At 41.0% G+C, this 18,337-nt stretch overlaps 1 protein-coding gene across 2 annotated transcripts in view; it reads right to left on the minus strand.

Annotated features, from left to right (window-relative positions):
- The window catches only part of LOC137213021 (C-C motif chemokine 4), a 172,483-nt gene that overhangs the window by 57,754 nt on the left and 96,392 nt on the right, over positions 1-18,337 (minus strand). Inside the window, exon 1 of one of the 2 annotated variants that reach the window (XM_067717324.1) lies at positions 10,529-10,815. The exons of the other annotated variant lie outside the window; for it this stretch is intronic. The gene's annotated coding sequence lies outside the window, so the exon portion shown is untranslated. Of the gene's footprint in view, positions 1-10,528; positions 10,816-18,337 lie in introns of those variants that run through there. 2 annotated transcript variants of the gene reach the window in all.

Raw genomic sequence — 18,337 nt, forward strand, 5'->3', positions numbered from 1 at the left:
CAACATAGGAGCACCTCAATACATAATGCAAATGCTAACAGCTGTAAAAGGGGAAATCGACAGTAACAAAATAATAGTAGGAGACTTTAACACCCCACTTTCACCAATGGACAGATCATCCAAAAGGAAAATAAATAAGAAAACAGAGCTTTAAATGACACATTGAACAAGATGGACTTAATTGATATTTAGAGGATATTCCATCCAAAAACAACAGAATACACTCTCTTCCAAGTACTCATGTAACATCCTCCAGGATAGATTATATCTTGGGTCACAAATCAAGCCATGGTAAATTTAAGAAAACTGAAATAATATCAAGTATCTTTTCCAACCACAACACTATGAGACTAGATATCACCTACAGGAAAAAAACTGTAAAGTATACAAACACATGGAGGCTAAACAATACACTACTAAATAACTAAGAGATTACTGAAGAAATCAAAGAGGAAATTTAAAAATACCTAGAAACAAATGACAATGAAAACACGACGACCCAAATTCTATGGGATGCAGCAAAAGCAGTTCTAAGAGGGAAGTTTATAGCAACACAATCCTACCTCAAGAAACAAGAAACATCTCAAATGAACAACCTAACCCTACACCTAAAGCAATTAGAGAAAGAAGAACAAAAATACCCCAAAGTTAGCAGAAGGAAAGAAATCATAAAGATCAGATTAGAAATAAATGAAAAAGAAATGAAGGAAACGAGGGCAAAGATCAATAAAACTAAAAGCTGGTTCTTTAAGAAGATGAACAAAACTGATAAACCATTAGCTAGACTCATCAAGAAAAAAAGGGAGAAGACTCAAATCAACAGAACTAGAAATGAAAAAGAAGTAACAACTGACACTGCAGAAATACAAAAGATCATGAGAGATTACTAGAAGCAACTATATGCCAATAAAATGGACAACCTGGAGGAAATGGACAAATTCTTAGAAATGCACAACCTTCTGAGACTGAACCAGGAAGAAATACAAAATATAAACAGACCAATCACAAGCACTGAAATTGAGACTGATTAAAAATCTTCCAACAAACAAAAGCCCAGGACCAGATGGCATCACAGGCGAATTCTATCAAACATTTAGAGAAGAGCTAACACCTATCCTTCTCAAACTCTTCCAAAATATAGCAGAGGGAGAAACACTCCCAAACTCATTCTACGATGCCACCATCACCCTGATACCAAAACCAGACAAAGTTGTCACAAAGAAAGAAAAACTACAGGCCAATATCACTGACGAACATGATGCAAAAATCCTCAACCAAATGCTAGCAAACAGAATCCAACAGCACATGAAAAGGATCATAAACCATGATCAAGTGGGGTTTATCCAAGGAATGCAAGGATTCTTCAATACACGCAAATCAACCAATGTGATACGCCATATTAACAAACTGAAGAATAAAAACCACATGATCATCTCAGTAGATGCAGAAAAAGATTTTGACAAAATTCAACACCCATTTTTGATAAAAAACTCTCCAGAAAGTGGGCACAGAGGGAACCTACCTCAACATAATAAAGGTCATATATGACAAACCCACAGCAAACATCATTCTCAATGGTGAAAAACTGAAAGCATTTCCTTTAAGATCAGGAATAAGACATGGATGTCCACTCTCACCGCTATTATTCAACAGAGTTTTGGGAGTTTTAGCCACAGCAATCAGAGAAGAAAAAGAAATAAAAGGAATACAATTGAAAGAGAAGAAGTAAAACTGTCACTGTTTGCAGATGACACAATACTATACATAGAAAATCCTAAAGAAGCTATCAGTAAACTACTAGAGCTAATCAATGAATTTGGTAAAGTTGCAGGATACAAAATTAATGCACAGAAATCTCTTGCATTCCTATACACTAATTATGAAAAATCTGAAAGAGAAATTAAGGAAACGCTCCCATATACCGCTGCAACAAAAAGAATAAAATACCTGGGATTAAACCTACCTAAAGAGACAAAAGACCTGTATGCAGAAAACTATAAGATACTGATGAAAGAAATTAAAGACAATACAAAGAGAGGGAGAGATATACCATGTTCTTGGATTGGAGAAACAACATTGTGAAAATGACTATACTACCCAAAGCAATCTACAGATTAAATGTAACCCCTATCAAACTACCAATGGCATTTTTCACAGAACTAGAATAAAAAATTTCACACTTTGTATGGAAACACAAAAGACCCCAAATAGCCAAAGCAATATTGAGAAAGAAAAATGGAGATGGAGGAATCAGGCTCTCTAACTTCAGACTATACTACAAATCTACAGTAATCAAGACAGTATGGTACTGGCAAAAAAACAGAAATATAGATCAATGGAACAGGACAGAAAGCACAGAGATAAACCCACGTACATAAGGTCAACTAATCTATGACAAAGGAGGCAAGGATATACAATGGAGAAAAGACAGTCTCTTCAATAAGTGGTGCTGGGAAAACTGGACATCTACATGTAAAAGAATGAAATTAGAACACTCCCTAATACCACACACAAAAATAAACTCAAAATGGATTAAAGACCTAAATGTAAGGCCAGACACTATAAAACTGTTAGAGGAAAACATAGGCAGAACACTCTATGACATAAATCACAGCAAGATCCTTTTTGACCCACCTCCTAGAGAAATGGAAATAGAAACAAAAATAAACAAATGGGACCTAATGAAACTTAAAAGCTTTTGCACAGCAAAGGAAACCATAAACAAGACCAAAAGACAACCCTCAGAATGGGAGAAAATATTTGCAAATGAAGCAACTGACAAAGGATTAATCTCCAAAATTTATAAGCAGCTCATGCAGCTTAATAACAAAAAAACAAACAACCCAATCCAAAAATGGGGAGAAGACCTAAATAGACATTTCTCCAAAGAAGATATACAGACTGCCAACAAACACATGAAAGAATGCTCAACATCACTAATCATTAGAGAAATGCAAATCAAAACTACAGTGAGGTATCATCTCACACCAGTCAGAATGGCCATCAGCAAAAAATCTACAAAACAGTAAATGCTGGAGAGGGTGTGGAGAAAAGGGAACCTTCTTGCACTGTTGGTGGGAATGTAAATTGATACAGCCACTGTGGAGAACAGTATGGAGATTCCTTCAAAACCTAAAAATAGAATTACCATATGACTCAGTAAGCCCACTACTGGGCATATACCCAGAGAAAACCATAATTCAAAAAGAGACATGTACCACAATGTTCATTGCAGCACTATTTACAACAGCCAGGACATGGAAGCAACCTAAGTGTCCATCGACGGATGACTAGACAAAGAAGATGTGGCACATATATACAATGGAATATTACTCAGCCATAAAAAGAAACAAAATTGAACTATTTGTAGTGAGGTGGATGGACCTAGAGACTGTCATACAGAGTGAAGTAAGTCAGAAAGAGAAAAACAAATACCATATGCTAACACATATATGTGGAATCTAAAAAGAAAAAACTGGTTCTGATGAACCTAGGGTTAGGACAGGAATAAAGATGCAGACATAGAGAATGGACTTGAGGACACAGGGAAAGGGAAGGGTAAGCTGGGATGAAGTGAGAGAGTAGCATTGACATATATATACTACCAAATGTAAAATAGATAGCTAGTGGGAAGTAGCCGCATAGCACAGGGAGATCAGCTCGGTGGTTTGTGACCACCTAGAGGGGTGGGATAGGGAGGGTGGGAGGGAGGGAGATGCAAGAGGGAAGAGATATGGGAACACATGTATATGTATAACTGATTCACTTTGTTATAAAGCAGAAACTAACAACACACCATTGTAAAGCAATTATACTCCAATAAAGATGTTAAAAAAAAAAAAAAAAAAACCTGAATTCTAACTCAGGTCCACCATCTTCTCTGGCTGCTGGTTTTCTGAATAGGGTCACTATTCCTTGCCCCAAAAACTTCTCTCTCGATTTATTGGCCTGTTTTGCAGTGAGCAGTACAAGCTTGGAGTCGGTAATAAAACTACAAGAAAAGAAAAAGTATAGCATAAACAATATTTGGAAGAGAGATTGCTCAGAGGAAAAATGGAAAAGGGACAGAATTGCAGAAGGCCACATGAGGTGATGGGTGCAGGGATGTTTGTTGTGTTGTTTCTCTTTATTTTCAATCTATATTTTATGCCTACTCAATACTAAAAGAAAAATTATAAAACTATAACAATCAAATTATAGAAAAGAAGATTTAGTATGGCCCTATTTTTTGTTTAATGGTATATGTATTTAATATGCATAATGATTATATATAGGAAAATGACTAGAAAATTACACATCAAAATGTGAATAGTGGTAAACAGTGAGTTTTTTCCTCTTCTCTGATTTTCTTAAAAATTCTATAAGGGGCTTCCCTGGTGGCGCAGTGGCTGAGAATCCGCCTGCCAATGCAGGGGACACGGGTTCAAGCCCTGGTCCGGGAAGATCCCACATACCGTGGAGCAACTAAGCCCGTGCACCACAGCTACTGAGCCTGCACTCTAGAGCCTGCGAGCCACAACTACTGAGCCCGCGTGCTGCAACTACTGAACCCCGTGCGCCTAGAGCCCATGCTCTAGCAACAAGAGAAGCCACTGCAATGAGAAGCCCGCGAACCACAATGAAGAGTAGCCCCCCGATCACCACAACTAGAGCAAGCCCACGCGCAGCAACGAAGACCCAACGCAGCCAAAAATAAAATAAAATAACAAATAAATTAAAAAAAAAAAAATTCTATAAGAAGTATGCACCATTTTTGTTAAAAAATTATTTTAAGTCACATATAGAATTTTATAATGAAATAAATTGTATTATAATAAATAATATAATATTTATAATATTTATTGTAATTATATTAATATAATAATATAATAATATATTTATAATATATTATATATATCATAATATATTTATAATAATATAATATTGAATATAATATTTAATATATTATAATATATTCATATTATATCATATTTATATTATAATATATTTATTATAATAAATATATTTATATTTTATTTAATATAATATTTATTATATTATAAATTAGAATAATAAATAAATTGTATTATTCACAATTTGTCAAAGCATGGGCTATGAAACTGATTTTTTTGTGTATGATCCCAGCTGAGGAGAAAGCATGCAGAGGGAAAAGATACATCTAAAAGTGTCACTGTGGGACCACAGCATATTTCTGCTTACTTCTTTTTGCTTAAGTATTTTCTAAACTTCTCCATATTGTTGCTTTCTTAATAATGAATCATGATGAATGTTTTTCTTTTGCCTCATTTTAAGAAGAACGTGCCAAAGGCCTACTGCTTACTTAAACTTGCAGAAGACCCCAAGCATCTTGCTCATGGCTGAATCTCTGGTGCCTGGACAATGCTCAGCTCATTGTATGCATTCAGTAATTCTTTATAGAATAAATGAAAGGGTAAATGAGTGAATTAATGAATGAACAGTGAGTGTTAACTAAACAGGTGGAAGAGATAAAGCAGGGCACTTGGTCTCTAATTTTTATTTGACCCTTTTCTGTCCATTACAGTCTAAACGGGCATAATTCCCATGGATAAGAAGAAACTGAAGCCCAAGATGGGTAGGTGGATTGTAGGACATTTCATTTCTTGGCTTGGATGAAGTCCCTTCTAGCAGCCCAGACAACTTACAGTAGATACTGATCATCTTTGTGGATTTGGGGGAGGCAAAGAGGTTGTAGAATATAGGATGAGCATACAGCAATTGACTTTCCAAAGAAGGAATAGGAAAGAAGATGGATTCCATGAACTTGAGGGTGGTCAGCCACCTCTGTTATGGACAAGACTCCATATCTAAGCAATTCTTGGTAAGAAATCCTTTGTTGGCAACTTAAAAAGGAAGTGTTCACTGCAAGTCAGCATGGGTGCAGCTAGAGCAAGTGTGGCAGGAGCAACTCCACTTCCTTCTCTGGCAGCAGCAGTTATCTGAGGAACAGTGGGCTGGAAAGAGCTGTAAACAAAGGCTCTGATCTCCAGCATTTAATAAAAGTACCTGGAACCAGCTGGGAAAACAATAAAATTCAGGAAGCTAATATACAATCTATTGCAGGCTGACACATTATCGTATTGCCAGTACAAAAACAAAAACAGCACTTTTACCCAAAAAAAACCTCTTGGAGGCTTAATCTACCCCAAGCCCCCTCCCCCACTCCAGCCCTCCTTTTTTGAATAGAGAAGTAGAGTCAGTTAGGCAAGAGGGTGGAGGGTGCATGTCGCTTACAAAAGCATGGAAGGCAGATAACTCAGTGTCACCAGGAACTTAGATTCGAGAACCCAGGAGTTGGCATAGGGACCCAAGTTCTTGTATGAGTCAGCTTCTTTCATCCTTCTGCCCCTGCGTGTCCCACACCTCCCCCACATCTGATGTTCTGCTAACCAAGGGACAAAGGCCACTGTCTGCCACCCGCCCCGTCCTTTGCATACCCAGTCGCCCACAGTCAGCAGGGAGGAGAAAGGCAGCCATCAGAGGCATCCACTACATGCCTCTCCATCTCTCTGAACTTATAGAGAATGGGGAAAGGCACTGATCCCCACTTAGGCTTTTGTTTGTTGGGAGAAATCAGGCAGCTCAGACCCTCTCCATCTACCTACAGGAGGGAGACCGAAGTCTAAGGGGGATGATTCTGTGGTCTTCTCTTCCTTGTTTTCCCTTAAAGCAAATGACAAGTGTTCCTGTTACATCCACCCACCTGTTCTGCAGGATACAGCTACCTTCAGGGCCCACATGGATGAAATGGGATGCAAACTGTTGAGTGACCAGGCCCAAAGGACCTGGACGATGGACCTCACCTCCCTTCTCTCCAGTCACCTGTTCTTCTGTCTATTCCTCAAATGCCCCAACTCCATTCCCCCCTCCAGGTCTTTGCCCTTGATGTTCCCCCTCCCAGGACGAACCTCCCCTGATCTTTGCAAGTCCGGCTCCTCCTCAACAAGCCAGTCCCAACTGAAATGACACCCCCTCTGAAGAGGCTCCCCTCACTGGCTTGTTAAGCAATCTCCACTCAACCCTCAGGCTCTATCACAACACCTTGGTTTATTCTCTTCCTAACTCCATCTCCTACTCCCTTTTTGTCTGATTCCCCACTATAATTTGAGCACCTGAAGAGCAGAAGCCTTGCTTTTTTTTGTCTGCCTCTGTATCCCAAGGGCCTAGAAAGTGCCTGGCACACAGGAGAGGTTCAATAAACATGAGTAGAAAAAATTAAATTTTAAAAATAATTTTTAAAATAAATAAAAAATTTAAAAAGTAAAAAAAAAAGTTGCAAATCTACTGAATGAACTTCAGCCCTAAGGAAGGTCTAAATATGGACATATAAGGAAGATTTCACTCACTTAGATTATGTTATATACACCTTTCAGTAACCATGCAAAGCTTTAAAAACTTAATGAAATTACTCAAAAGTTCCCATAGCTTGTAAGCAGTGGACTCCAGGACAAAACAATGCCTCCCTCTGACTAGATCAAAAGTTCCTGCTCTTTCCATTAGAACAGGGCATTAAATTTTTCCTTTTAGTAGGGGTCATTTTCTTTGCAAACACACTGGAACCCTATTATATAAAACTGATAAAAACACAAGTGCTTAAAACCACAATGAGATATCACCTCACACCATTAGAATGGCTACTCTCAAAGATACAGAAAATAAAAAATGTTGGTGAGGATGTGGAGAAATTGGATCTGTTGTGCACTGTTGATGGGAATATAAAATGGTACAATGGCTGTGGAACAATGTGGGAGTTGCTGAAAAAATTAAACATAGATTTGCCATATGACCCAGCAATCCCAGTGCTGGGTACACAGGCAAAAAAAAAAAAAAAAAAAAATCAAAAACAGGTTCTTAAAGAGGTATTTGTATGGCCACATTCATAGCAACATTTATTCACAATAGCTAAAATGTGGAAGCTGCCCAAGTGTCCATGCACGGATGGACAAGCAAAATGTGGTATATGCATACGATGGAATACTATTCAGCCTTAGAAAGGATATTCTGACATATGCTACAAAACAGATGAACCCTGAAGACATTATACTAAGAGAAATAAGCCAGTCACCAAAAGACAAACTCTGTATGATTCCACTTATATACGAGGTACCTAGTATGATTCCACTTACGTACGAGGTACCTAGAGTAGTCCAATTCATAGAGACAGAAAGCAGAGTGGTGATTTCCAGTGGCTGGGGGAGGGGAGAATGAGGAGTTATTGTTTAATGGGATAGAGTTTCAGTTTTGCAAGATGAAAGAAGTTCTGTGGATGGATGGTGGTGATGGTCGCACAATGTATGAATGTACTTAATACCATTGAACTGTACCCTTAAAAATGTTTATGATAGAAAATGTTATGCTATATGTATTTTACCACAATGAAGAGAAATTTAAAAACCACACAGGTGCCTGATCTGAATTTGGTGGGAGTGGAGATGGGGACAGTCACCTCTGCCTGACCTCCAGGGGGGTGACCAACACATACCTGTGTCAGCACTAAAAGTCCCACATCCCAGGAACCCCCTGAGCCCCAGGCAAACCAAGATGGTTGGTACCCTACCTCTCGGTTACTAAGTCATTGTGGTGTCCTTTGCAGGGACCCTGCAGCACAAACTTGAGGGTGACAAGTTACAACTCTATTCTATGGAATACACTGCCCTGCCTCTGGCTCCCCCAGTTCAATCCAGAAGAAACATGTCCCTCAGACCTGGCTGAGCAGGGAGCCCCGTGCCCCTGTCTTGGTTGCCAAGGATCCGATCAAGCCCCCTGTGCTGGGCAGGGGGCAAGGGCTTTAAGCTCAGCCTAAGCGAGGGGTGCCAGTCCAATCCTGGCTGGTGAGGCCCAGTCATCCCAGGATCCTCTCTGGACCCAGCTCCCCACTGCCAACCCCCATCAGGCCTGAGTCTTGTGCTCAGGGTGGACACAGCACTGTACCCTCACATCCCCATCCTGGTGGGCCCTGTAGTTGCTGATCCTGAGACAGTCATCCAGGCCTCTGAGTTCATGGTCCACACCTGAGGCTGGGCTCACCCAGGGGGCTCAGCCAGGCTCCCTGGGGACAGGCAGGAGAGGAGGGCAGTTTCCAACAAAGCTGTTGGTCTCTGGGCCTCTCCTACCACCACCTTCAAGATATAAAGCAACTGTGAAACCTGGGGTCGTTCTCTGCCTTCCGCTTTTCTTCAGCTGAATTGACTTAGTTCTCATATTTTAGATACTTCGCTGGTCACAATTCCAAAGAATCAAAACTCCCGTGCAATCTTGGATTCTTCTATCTTGTGACTTCTTGAGCAGCAACCTCTTATAAATGAAGCTCAGAGCCTAGATTTAAAGGAGCCAGAGAAGCCCTTTTCCTGTAGCTGGTTGGCCACCGGAAGGATGAGGGTCAGCCTGGCTACCCTGGCCTTCCTCCTCACTCCTGCTGCCCTCCACTCCGAGGCCAATAAAGGTGAGACCTGTTAGTCTCATTGCTCTGAACAAAAAGAACACTGTGGCTGGAGCGGGTGGAAGAGGGGCTGCAGGGAGAGATGAGGGTGGCCTAGAAAAAGCAACCTGGAAGTTACTGCAAAACAGACAGCATCTTTACCAAGGATATCTCCCCATTTCTGGTTGGGACTCACTTCTGCCTCCCCTGGGGCGGGGAAAACCTGCCTCAATACAGCCTTCCTGGCCTCTGGTCCCCAACTAACAGAAGCTGATCCAGAGCCCTCCAGGCTATCTGCTCAGCTGCTTCCTGAGGACACACAGGAGCCAGGCATGAGCATAAACTGGGAGAGAGGAAACCACCAAGGATGAAACTGTCTTCATGGTTTAATGGGGTTTTATCATATTTGGATTGGTTGCCAACATTGAAAAACTGGAAACACTTAAAAATCTGTATTGCCCGGGGAGTTTACAAAATCAAGGACTGACGCGGCTTCCGGGAAGATGGCGGAAGAGTAAGACGCAGATATCACCTTCCTCCCCACAGATACACCAGAAATACATCTACACGTGGAACAACTCCTACAGAACACCTACTGAACGCTGGCAGAAGACCTCAGACCTCCCAAAAGGCAAGAAACCCCCCACGTACCTGGGTAGGGCAAAAGAAAAAAGAATAAACAGAGACAAAAGGATACGGACGGGACCTGCACCAGTGGGAGGGAGCTGTGGAGGAGGAAAGGTTCCCACACACTAGGAAGCCCCTTTGCGGGCGGAGACGGCGGGTGGCACAGGGGGAAAGCTTCGGAGCCACGGAGGACAGCGCAGCTACATGGGTGCAGAGGGCAAAGCGGAGAGATTCCCGCACAGAGGATCGGGTCGGCCGGCACTCACCAGCCCGAGAGGCTTGTCTGCTCCCCGCCGGGGCGGGCGGGGCTGGGAGCTGAGGCTCAGGTTTCAGTCCGAGCGCAGGGAGACGACTGGGGTTGGCGGCGTGAACACAGCCTGCAGGGGGTTAGTGCGCCACGGCTAGCCGGGAGGGAGTCCGGGGAAAAGTCTGGACCTGCCGAAAAGGCAAGAGACTTTTTCTTACCTCTTTGTTTCCTGGTGCGCGAGGAGAGGGGATTAAGAGCGCTGCTTAAAGGAGCTCCAGAGATGGGCGCGAGCCGCGGCTAAAAGCGCGGACCCCAGAGACGGGCATGAGATGCTGAGGCTGCTGCTGCCGCCACCAAGAAACCTGTGTGCGAGCACAGGTCACTATCCACACCCCACTTCCGGGGAGCCTGTGCAGCCCGCCACTGCCAGGGTCCCAGGATCCAGGGACAACTCCCCCAGGAGAACGCACGGCGCGCCTCAGGCTGGTGCAACGTCACGCCGGCCTCTGCCGCCGCAGGCTCGCCCCGCACTCCGTGCCCCTCCCTCCCCCCGGCCTGAGTGAGCCAGAGCCCCCAATCAGCTGCTCCTTTAACCCCGTCCTGTCTCAGCGAAGAACAGACGCCCTCCGGCGACCTACATGCACAGGCAGGGCCAAATCCAAAGCTGAGCCTCTGGGAGCTGTGAGAACAAAGAAGAGAAAGGGAAATCTCTCCCAGCAGCCTCAGAAGCAGCGGATTAAAGCTCCACAATCAACTTGATGTACCCTGCATCTGTGGAATACATGAATAGACAACGAATCATCCCAAATTGAGGAGGTGGACTTTGAGAGCAAGATTTATGATTTTTTCCCCTTTTCCTTTTTTTGTGAGTGTGTATGTGTATGCTTCTGTGTGAGATTTTGTCTGTATAGCTTTGCTTCCACCATTTGTCCTAGGGCTCTATCCGTCCGTTTTTTTGGTTTGTTTTTCTCTTAATAATTATTTTTTTATTTTAATAACTTTATTGTATTTTATCTTACATTATTTTATTTTACTTTATCTTTTTTCTTTCTTTTTTTCCTTCCTTCCCTCCTTCCTTCCTCCCTCCTCCCTCCTTTCTTTCTTTCTTTCTTTCTTTCTTTCTTTCTTTTCTTTTCTTTCTACTTCTACTAATTCTTTCTTTCTACTTTTTCTCCCTTTTATTCTGAGCCGTGTGGATGAAAGGCTCTTGGTGCTGCAGCCAGGAGTCAGTGCTGTGCCTCTGAAGTGGGAGAGCCAACTTCAGGACACTGGTCCAAAAGAGACCTCCCAGCTCCACATAATATCAAACGGCAAAAATCTCCCAGAGATCTCCATCTCAACACCAGCACCCAGCTTCACTCAATGACCAGCAAGCTACAGTGCTGAACATCCTATGCCAAACAACTAGCAAGACAGGAACACAACCCCACTCATTACCAGAGAGGCTGCCTAAAATCATAATAAGTCCACAGACACCCCAAAACACACCACCAGACGTGGACCTGCCCACCAGAAAGACAAGATCCAGCCTCATCCACCAGAACACAGGTACTAGTCCCCTCCACTAGGAAGCCTACACAACCCACTGAACCAACTTTAGCCACTGGGGACAGACACCAAAAACAACGGGAACTACGAACCAGCAGGCTGCAAAAAGGAGAAACCAAACACAGTAAGATAAGCAAAATGAGAAGACAGAAAAACACACAGCAGATGAAGGAGCAAGATAAAAACCCACCAGACCTAACAAATGAAGAGGAAATAGGCAGTCTATCTGAAAAAGAATTCAGAATAATGATAGTAAAGATGATCCAAAATCTTGGAAGTAGAATAGACAAAATGCAAGAAACATTTAACAAGGACCTAGAAGAACTAAAGATGAAACAAACAATGATGAACAACACAATAAATGAAATGAAAAATACTCTAGATGGGATCAATAGCAGAATAACTGAGGCAGAAGAACGGATAAGTGACCTGGAAGATAAAATAGTGGAAATAACTACTGTAGAGCAGAATAAAGAAAAAAGAATGAAAAGAACTGAGGAGAGTCTCAGAGACCTCTGGGACAACATTAAACGCACCAACGTTCGAATTATAGGGGTTCCAGAAGAAGAAGAGAAAAAGAAAGGGACTGAGAAAATATTTGAAGAGATTATAGTTGAAAACTTCCCTAATATGGGAAAGGAAATAGTTAAGTCCAGGAAGCACAGAGAGTCCCATACAGGATAAATCCAAGGAGAAATACGCCAAGACACATATTAATCAAACTGTCAAAAATTAAATACAAAGAAAACATTAAAAGCAGCAAGGGAAAAACAACAAATAACACACAATGGAATCCCCATAAGGTTAACAGCTGATCTTTCAGCAGAAACCCTGCAAGCCAGAAGGGATTGGCAGGACATATTGAAAGTGATGAAGGAGAAAAACCTGCAACCAAGATTACTCTACCCAGCAAGGATCTCATTCAGATTTGATGGAGAAATTAAAACCTTTACAGACAAGCAAAAGCTGAGAGAGTTCAGCACCACCAAACCAGCTCTACAACAACTGCTAAAGGAAGTTCTCTAGGCAAGAAACACAAGAGAAGGAAAAGACCTACAATAATGAACCCAAAACAATTAATAAAATGGGAATAGGAACATACATATCGATAATTACCTTAAATGTAAATGGACTAAATGCTCCCACCAAAAGACACAGATTGGCTGATGGATACAAAAACAAGACTCATACATTTGCTGTCTACAAGAGACCCACTTCAGACCTAGAGACACATACAGACTGAAAGTAAGGGGATGGAAAAAGACATTTCATTCAAATGGAAACCAAAAGAAAGCTGGAGTAGCAGTTCTCATATCAGACAAAATAGACTTTAAAATAAAGACTATTACAAGAGACAAAGAAGGACACTACATAATGATCAAGGGATCGATCCAAGAAGAAGATATAACAATTGTAAATATTTACGCATCCAACATAGGAGCACCTCAATACATAAGGCAAATACTAACAGCCATAAAAGGGGAAATCGACAGTAACACATTCATAGTAGGGGACTTTAACACCCCACTTTCACCAATGGACAGATCATCCAAAATGAAAATAAATAAGGAAACACAATCTTTAAATGATACATTAAATAAGATGGACTTAATTGATATTTATAGGACATTCCATCCAAAATCAACAGAATACACATTTTTCTCTAGTGCTCATGGAACATTCTCCAGGATAGATCATATCTTGGGTCACAAATCAAGCCTTGGTAAATTTAAGAAAATTGAAATTGTATCAAGTATCTTTTCTGACCATAATGCTATGAGACTAGATATCAACTACCGGAAAAGATCTGTAAAAAATACAAACATATGGAGGCTAAACAATACACTACTTAATAAGGAAGTGATCACTGAAGAAATCAAAGAGGAAATTTAAAAATACCTAGAAACAAATGACAATGGAGACACGACGACGCAAAATCTATGGGATGCAGCAAAAGCAGTTCTAAGAGGGAAGTTTATAGCAATAAAATCCTACCTTAAGAAACAGGAAACATCTCGAATAAACAACCTAACCTTGCACCTAAAGTAATTAGAGAAAGAAGAACAAAAAAACCCCAAAGTTAGCAGAAGGAAAGAAATCATAAAAATCAGATCAGAAATAAATGAAAAAGAAATGAAGGAAACGATAGCCAAGATCAATAAAACTAAAAGCTGGTTCTTTGAGAAGATAAACAAAATTGATAAACCATTAGCCAGACTCATCAAGAAAAAAAGGGAGAAGACTCAAATCAATAGAATTAGAAATGAAAAAGGAGAAGTAACAACTGACACTCCAGAAATACAAAAGATCATAAGAGATTACTACAAGCAATTCTATGCCAATAAAATGGACAACCTGGAAGAAATGGACAAATTCTTAGAAATGCACAACCTGCCAAGACTGAATCAGGAAGAAATAGAAAATATGAACAGACCAATCACAAGCACTGAAATTGAAACTGTGATTAAAAATCTTCCAAGAAACAAAAGCCCAGGACCAGATGGCTTCACAGGCGAATTCTATCAAACATTTAGAGAAGAGCTAACACCTATCCTGCTCAAACTCTTCCAAAATATACCAGAGGGGGGAACACTCCCAAACTCATTCTATGAGGCCACCATCACCCTGATACCAAAACCAGACAAAGATGTCACAAAGAAAGAAAACTACAGGCCAATATCACTGATGAACATAGATGCAAAAATCCTCAACAAAATACTAGCAAACAGAATCCAACAGAACATTAAATGGATCATACACCATGATCAAGTGGGGTTTATTCCAGGAATGCAAGGATTCTTCAATATACGCAAATCAATCAACATGATACACCAAATTAACAAACTGAAGGAGAAAAACCATATGATCATCTCAATAGATGCAGAGAAAGCTTTCGACAAAATTCGCCACCCATTTATGATAAAAACCCTGCAGAAAGTAGGCATAGAGGGAACTTTCCTCAACATAATAAAGACCATATATGACAAACCCACAGCCAACATCATCCTCAATGCTGAAAAACTGAAAGCATTTCCACTAAGATCAAGAACAAGACAAGGTTGCCCACTCACACCACTCTTATTCAACATAGTTTTGGAAGTTTTAGCCACAGCAATCAGAGAAGAAAAGGAAATAAAAGAAATCCAAATTGGAAAAGAAGAAGTAAAGCTGTCACTGTTTGTAGATGACATGATACTATACATACAGAATCCTAAAGATGCTACCAGAAAACTACTAGAGCTAATCAATGAATTTGGTAAAGTAGCAGGATACAAAATTAATGCACAGAAATCTCTGGCATTCTTATACACTAATGATGAAATATCTGAAAGTGAAATCAAGAAAACACTCCCATTTACCACTGCAACAAAAAGAATAAAATATCTAGGAATAAACCTACCTAAGGAGACAAAAGACCTGTATGCAGAAAATTATAAGACACTGATGAAAGAAATTAAAGATGATACAAATAGATGGAGAGATATACCATGTTCTTGGATTGGAAGAATCAACATTGTGAAAATGACTCTACTACCCAAAGCAATCTACAGATTCAATGCAATCCCTATTAAGCTACCACTGGCATTTTTCACAGAACTAGAATAAAAAATTTCACAGTTTGTATGGAAACACAAAAGACCCCAAATAGCCAAAGCAATCTTGAGAACGAAAAACGGAGCTGGAGGAATCAGGCTCCCTGACTTCAGACTATACTACAAAGCTACAGTAATCAAGACAGTATGGTACTGGCACAAAAACAGAAAGATAGGTCAATGGAACAGGATAGAAAGCCCAGAGATAAACCCACGCACATACGGTCACCTTATCTTTGATAAAGGAGGCAGGAATGTACAGTGGAGAAAGGACAGCCTCTTCAATAAGTGGTGCTGGGAAAACTGGACAGGTACATATAGAAGTATGAGATTAGATCATTCCCTGACACCATACACAAAAATAAGCTCAAAATGGATTAAAGACCTAAATGTAAGGCCAGAAAATATCAAACTCTTAGAGGAAAACATAGGCAGAACACTCTATGACATAAATCACAGCAAGATCCTTTTTACCCACCTCCTAGAGAAATGGAAATAAAAACAAAAATAAACAAATGGGACCTAATGAAACTTAAAAGCTTTTGCACAGCAAAGGAAACCATAAACAAGACCAAAAGACAACCCTCAGAATGGGAGAAAATATTTGCAAATGAAGCAACTGACAAAGGATTAATCTCCAAAATTTATAAGCAGCTCATGCAGCTTAATAACAAAAAAACAAACAACCCAATCCAAAAATGGGCAGAAGACCTAAATAGACATTTCTCCAAAGAAGATATACAGACTGCCAACAAACACATGAAAGAATGCTCAACATCACTAATCATTAGAGAAATGCAAATAAAAACTATAATGAGATATCATCTCACACCAGTCAGAATGGGCATCATCAAAAAATCTAGAAACAATAAATGCTGGAGAGGGTGTGGAGAAAAGGGAACCCTCTTGCACTGTTGGTGGGAATGTAAATTGATACAGCCACTGTGGAGAACAGTATGGAGGTTCCTTAAAAAACTACAAATAGAACTACCATATGACCCAGCAATCCCACTACTGGGCATATACCCTGAGAAAACCATAATTCAAAAAGAGTCATGTACCAAAATGTTCATTGCAGCTCTATTTACAATAGCCCGGAGATGGAAACAACCTAAGTGTCCATCGTCGGATGAATGGATAAAGAAGATGTGGCACATATATACAATGGAATATTACTCAGCCATAAAAAGAAACGAAATTGAGCTATTTGTAATGAGGTGGATAGACCTAGAGTCTGTCATACAGAGTGAAGTAAGTCAGAAAGAGAGAGACAATTACCATATGCTAACACATATATATGGAATTTAAGAAAAAAAAATGTCATGAAGAACCTAGGGGTAAGACAGGAATAAAGACACAGACCTACTAGAGAATGGACTTGAGGATATGAGGAGGGGGAAGGGTAAGCTGTGACAAAGCGAGAGAGAGGCATGGACATATATACACTACCAAACGTAAGGTAGATAGCTAGTGGGAAGCAGCCGCAAAGCACAGGGAGATCAGCTTGGTGCTTTGTGATCACCTGGAGGGGTGGGGTGGGGTGGGGAGGGTGGGAGGGAGGGAGACACAGGAGGGAGGAGATATGGGAACATATGTATATATATATGACTGATTCATTTTTTTGTAAAGCAGAAACTAACACACCATTGTAAAGCAATTATACTCCAATAAAGATGTTAAAAAAAATAAAAACAGAAAAAAAAATCTATATTGCCCGTTTCTTTCGCAAATATGGAAGACCAAGCAGACCTGAGCCCAAGTTTCCATGAGCTAACCTCCAACTGGAACTGAGGTGGTGATGCTGTCCCCTTAGGGGTGCTGCCCAGGCCTCAGGGGTCCCCACTTCCAGGCCATACCCAGCTGCTCTCTCTGACAGGCCTGCGGGGGCATTTGAGCCTGAGACACCCGTGTCAACTTCCCTCCTCTCCCTATAAGACTTGTCTCATTGTGTATACAGCACAGTCGCTCCTGGCATGTAGTAGTCTCTCAATAAATATCAGTAGAATACAGGAAGAGGAAGCAGCAGGTGACTCTGAAAGAGGCAGGGCTGGACCCCAGGTGTCCTGACTCCCAGCTTACTGCCCTAAACAGGCCCGGTTGCCTCTCTGCTGTGGGTTGGAGCTAGGGGAGAAGGTGGCAGAGCCGGGGCCCTGGGAGGTTTCCCAGGAAACCACTCTCCCAAGCTGAGTTGCAACCAAAATCAGAGACAGAAAACACTCCATGCTAGGACTACCGTGTGACATCCTGCCAGTTCAAGGGATGATGGCTATTTTCCAGGAACTTTGACTGCAAAAGGGCTTTTTACTGCTCTCCCATAATTTCAGTTCTCATTGTATGACTTCTCATCTGGAAATGGGATAAGTAGTAATTTCTCAAACGGTTGTGTGAGGAAGGGAGATAAGTCACATCAGGAACTAAGCCAGGCACCTGGCCTGTAGTAGAGGCTTAGTACAGGCTTTCCTCAATTTACGATGGAGTTACCTCCCAATAAATCCATTGGAAATTGAAAATACCAGAAGTCAAAAATGCATTTAATACACCTAACCTACCAAACACCATGGCTTAGCTTTGCCCACCTTAAATGTACTCAGGACACTTACCTTAGGCTACAGTTGGGCAAAATCATCCAATACAAAGCATATTTTATGATAGAATGTTGACTAGCTCATGTAATTTTTTTAACACTGCACTGAAATGAACACCAGAATGGTTGTCTGGGTACAGAGTGGTTATAAGTGTGTCAGTGTTGAGTCTGGTGATCCCATGTCCAACCCAGAGCTGCAGCTGTTTTGCCCAGCATCACAAGAGAGGATCTATCACCTATCACCAGCTCAGGACAAGATCACAATTCAAAATTCAAAGTACAGTTTCTACTGAATGTGTATC

Source organism: Pseudorca crassidens, chromosome 19 (assembly GCF_039906515.1).
Source record: "Pseudorca crassidens isolate mPseCra1 chromosome 19, mPseCra1.hap1, whole genome shotgun sequence".
In the NCBI taxonomy this organism is placed as follows: Eukaryota; Metazoa; Chordata; class Mammalia; order Artiodactyla; family Delphinidae; genus Pseudorca; species Pseudorca crassidens.